Genomic DNA, 5,266 nt, shown 5'->3' on the forward strand with positions numbered 1-5,266 from the left:
GTGAAGGAAGTTGATGTACCTTTTCTTGTCAAGAGGATGAAAAACATCAAGTTGAGATGATGTTTGGATTTCCAGGAGAGAAGCTTCTTTCTGTCAGTGTCCCATCTTCGGTTAGGTCTTTATTATTGGCTAGCACTCTACTGCACATGCTAAGGACTTCCCGACAGCCACATGAGTCTTGATGAACACCAAGTAGAGTGTGCTGTGTTACATACGCTGTTGCAACTAGAGTTTGCCGCTAGCCCCCAAGAAGCTCGATATATAAAAAATGCTGCTTGTTTGATTAAAGCTTAGGTGGGTGGGTCCCGTTCATAAAGTAACCCGTTATTATCAGCCTTTCCGGGGCATTTCCAAAGCAAGGCTGAGATGAGGTCAGCCAATTTGGACAGGCATCCTTTCTCATCTCCTTCCCTCACACTAAGGGCCAGAGAGAGAGGGAGCGAACTCAGAAATCACCCTTGAAGATGTCTCTATCCTGAATCTTACCCAGTTTTGACAAAGTTTCTTGCCTAAATAGTGATAAGTATAAACTGCCTATGGTGTACATTTATGTCTCCAATCATGGAATCAAACCCATTTTCTTATTTTAGAAAGGTGAGAGATTTCTTCAGATTGACCTGTATGCCACCTGTTCCCCCAACCTCAGACAGTGGGCATTTCTGGAGGGATGGGTAGAGTTGTGGGTAGAGGCTGTAACTGCCAATGTAGGAAAGCTCAAAAAGCTTAGACCCAAGAAACACCTTGGAGTTAACCAGAGTTTGTTATGGACATAGATGATGTTGAACAAAAAAAGTTTACATGTGCCCTGTGGTTGCACTACTGTATAATCACTGCCATTTAAAAGGGGAATTATACTTGAGAATATATTTTAATGTGATGATCTAATATGCAGTGGCTTGTTGTTTTTCTATGGAATTTTCAGAATGTGGAGTTCAACCAAAATCTGTTGGTGGTCTACTTTTCCATTCCATCTGTCAATCTGTAAGAATTGTGTTGTTAAATATATTTAAAATAATATGTCTTTAAATCCCCACATGTTCTGCACTGGGACCACTTTTGGGAACTCTTTGGGTTTTCATGTTTTATAACCTTTAAAATTAAGTAAAGATTGGATCAAAATATACCAACTGGACCACAAAAAAATTTATTTAGCTTTATTCTTCAAGGGGCATGGGGTGAAAACACTGCTTTTAATTACTGAGACTGTTCCTTGATATCTGGATTTAACATGAATAGTTGGAATTTTTTAACCTAAAGTGACTCCTTGGGATCATCTGGTTTAACCCTCTCATTTTACATGTTATGAAACAGGCCCGGAGAGGTAGAGCTGCTTATGCTCATAGGTTACTTCATAGCAGAGCCTAGATAAAAATATAGACTTTCTAACTATTATTATTATTATTAGTGGGAGTTGCTATATACGAATTAGGTACATAGTCAATACTTTGTTATCTTCACAACAACCCAGTCCAGTGCTCTTGAATTTTCCAAAACCAGATTTTTCTCTATAGCATTGTTCTGTCTTACACATTTTAAATAAATTTGAATTGTCTTCAACACAAATTTTAGAATGGAGTCACCACACCTTAGCTTGAGCCTGAAGAACCACCATCTGATCAAATCCTTTATATCTAACACATATGTCTCTTCACATTTCATATTTTTCCAGTGAAGTCATATCCATTAATGTGTCTTGGAATTTTGATCTGTCTTTGCCAACTTAAAATCATCTTGATCCTCTTCAAAATAATCCACAATAAATAAGAGTAAAAATTTCAGTAATTTTGTATCCATACTAAAAGACTTAACCATTTCAATCTCACTTGTTGATTATAATACTACTAAATATACTCTTTATCCTCACTAATGAATACCTAGCATTTAAGTTGGTTTTGCTTAGCTTCCACATTTTTCTCTTCTGAATGATTTTTTTCTCATTGAAAAATAGTTATTTTTAGTTATATACAACTGTTTTTATATGTATAAGGGAATTAACATATCTATCTAAATAGAGATAACCTATCTTAAATGTGCTTTTAGTAAGGAATAAAGAGTCTATCAAATGCTCCATGTCCCAGTTCATTATAAGCTGCTAATGGTAAGACCATGTCTTATTTTTATATAAATCTTTACTCTCATTAGTAGCATTTCTTTGCTGTTAGGTATGCAACAAAAATTAATTACAATTATATATAACATAAGTCAGTTTTGTCTTCATTATTTCAAGAATCTATCATAGACTAGTCTGAAATTTATTTCACTTTGCTAAGGAAAAAAAGGAAATAATTCAGAGAGATTTTAAATGTAAAAAAAAAAAGCTGTTCTGTCTTCACCTTTTTAAGCACAACCGTATATTTACATCTGAAATAGTTTATATGTTCCTCTTGTTAATGAAAACAGATTCCTTCAGAACCTCCCCGAGGTAAAATGTGTATTTTAATTTAATACATGATGGTTAAAAAATTGAAGGGAGGTAATTATTTCTCTTCCCTCCAGTTAAACCAGGACTCTTTAAAAATGATTACCAAACAAATATATATTATTATTAAATGCCTGGTAATGTGGAGGACAGATTGAGCCTGAATTCTAATTAATCTATCTAATTCTATCTATCTAAATTCTATCTAATTCGGGACTAGCAGAAGTATTAGCAAGTCCTTCCATTTCTCTTTATTTCCATTTCTTTATATTATGAAATGACTGAACTCTAGAATCCTCTAGAATCTTAACTTGCATATTCTTGAAGGTGGGCATTATATTGATGTCATGGGGAAAGAAAAGAGGGTTTAAAAAAATGTGTGGGGATATGCTTTTCCCTGGATTTGATTAACTTCTCATATCTGAAACTCAGTTAAGGTTTATGCAGGCCTTAAAGTATAACACAAACTTTTTTATATGGGTGGCCTGTCTCACAAGAAAATCCTGCCTCACAGAGTAGTGGCGTCCTCTTGGTTCAGACAACTCTGGACATGTTACTAAGTTCTTGCCTTCAACAACTCCTCATATACAATAAAAATGAAAATTTTTAATACCACGCCCAGGAACTTCTCATTCTGACTCCAAGCCATGTTCCTACTCTTTGCATTTCGCTACATACCTGCACTCAACCTCCTTGCAAATGCAGTGCTCCACTTTGTTCTCTGGGGATGCTCTTCACTTGGCTGCTTCTCATGCAGTGTTCCTGCGGTACTCCCCACCTAACTCTGCTCCCATCACTCCCCGCCCCCCATTCATGCTCATTTTTGGGTTAAAGCCTACTTTAATATCTAGAATGATCTCAGAAGACTTCCACATTTTCAACACCTCTCTGCTCCTACTGCTTTCCCTACTGAGGATATGTGTCTGTATATATGGATTTATGCCTGCTTCTCCCATACAGAATGAATTGCTTGCAAGCAAGGACCTTGTCATACATCTGTTTCCCTTAAAACTTCAAACAGAAGCTGCTCAGGAGGTATTTGTTGCATTCAGAGATTTTTTTTAGGGGGTGGAGAGAGAAAAACATTTCTGCACACATGATAAAGTCCTATGTTGTTTTTGTCCTACCTTCAGATTAATTATGCTGGGTTAGTAACATGTGATTTCATGAGATTCTTTACCATACTAGCTGCTTAAGTGCATTTTCAAAAGATCATGTGTGCTTAACATATGTAACTGTTATAATGTTAAAAAGTATTCCACAGCTTAATAGCTATTTCACAAAAAAATTGAGAATATAATGGGTTAATACAAAATATTAATATTATTAATTAGTTAATAATAATGTGACCAGGTTATACTATTCTTCCTTTTACAGTGTGTATGAAAGTTACATCACTATTTTGGCCTTCATTGGTAGCATACAAATGCACATTTACCCATTCAATTGTTTTATTATTTCTGAATTGTGAAGAATACGTGATTATTTTTCTCTCCCCATACTTTACCCCCAACAGGCTGCTGTGATTGTCAACAGCAGCAGGAGCCACTTTGAAGGTTTGATAAAAGCAGATGAAGATGCTTAAAGATGTCTGTTTGCTGAAAATATCTGGTAACAGGAATATATGTGAGTAAATATAGTGCATTATCCTGATTTTTAAAATAAATCTTTAAGAATGCCTGATTCATTGTGAAAGGTTTTGTTTTGTCCTGGTATGGTTTCATCCTGATGTATTTTTAAGTGAAAATGGTCATAACAAATCTGGAGATAATTTTTAAGCTTTAATCTTTATTTTTCACAATTGAAATAGAAGCTGACTTAATTTAGGTATCAGATTTTAAACCTTTACATTAGCAAAAAAAGAATCCTTATGCCATGTCAATATAAATTCATTAATTTATAATAACTCCATTTTTGCATTTAATCCAGTCCTATTAATCTAGTTCTGCTGTGACTAATAAAGATTGACAACTGGTAATTACAGTGATGGACATCTCCCTGACTGAGGATAGAGGAGGAAGGTAACACTGGAATTCCTTGAAACACTGAAGAATTGTTCTCCTTTTTGAATACCAAATTCTACTTGGATTTCCATCATACTTTTCCCTCCTCTTGCTTACTATTTTTCAGTCTCTTGGCCACTTCTTTGCTGCATTGTACTTAAATTTCGGTTCTTTGAGGTTCTATTCTTGGCCCTTTGGTCCTTTTTCACTCTCTTTTTCTAGGAAGAGTCCCGCAGTTCTGTGACTTCAGCTACTACACTTACACTGGTAATTCCCAAACATTCACCATTGCTCAGTAAATGGTAAATGTTGCCATTTTCTGTGTTTTTAGCCCTTACACAGTTCTCAGGCTTTAGGCATGTTTTCTCAGTTGTCAACTATATACTTCCTCCAGGATGGCCACAGTCCTTGTGAGCTGACATCTCCCACTATTACAAAAACTGTTGAACAAATTTTGTACAAATATCATACAAGCTTCTGTATAAATATTGTACACAAATGTTTGTACAAAAAATATTGTACAAATCCTTCTTCCCTGCCCTTTAAAATCTGGTCCTGCTCCGGGATTCTCTGTTGCACTACAAACTCACTAATGCAGCCAAGAAACCTCAGGACAGCCTTGACTTCTCATTCGTTTTTTTTTTGTTTTTGTTTTTTTTTTACTTATCGTCCAAAATGCTTAAACCCATTTATAAAAAAAGACAACTACAGACCAATGTCTCTTAGGAACATAGATGCAAAAAAATTCATGAGTACTACTTCATACCTATTGGACGGCTATTAACAACAACAACAACAGAAAATAACAAGCATTGGTGAGAATATGGAGAAATTGGAACCCTTG

This window comes from Mustela nivalis (genome assembly GCF_964662115.1).
Source record: "Mustela nivalis genome assembly, chromosome: 5".
Taxonomy (NCBI): Eukaryota; Metazoa; Chordata; class Mammalia; order Carnivora; family Mustelidae; genus Mustela; species Mustela nivalis.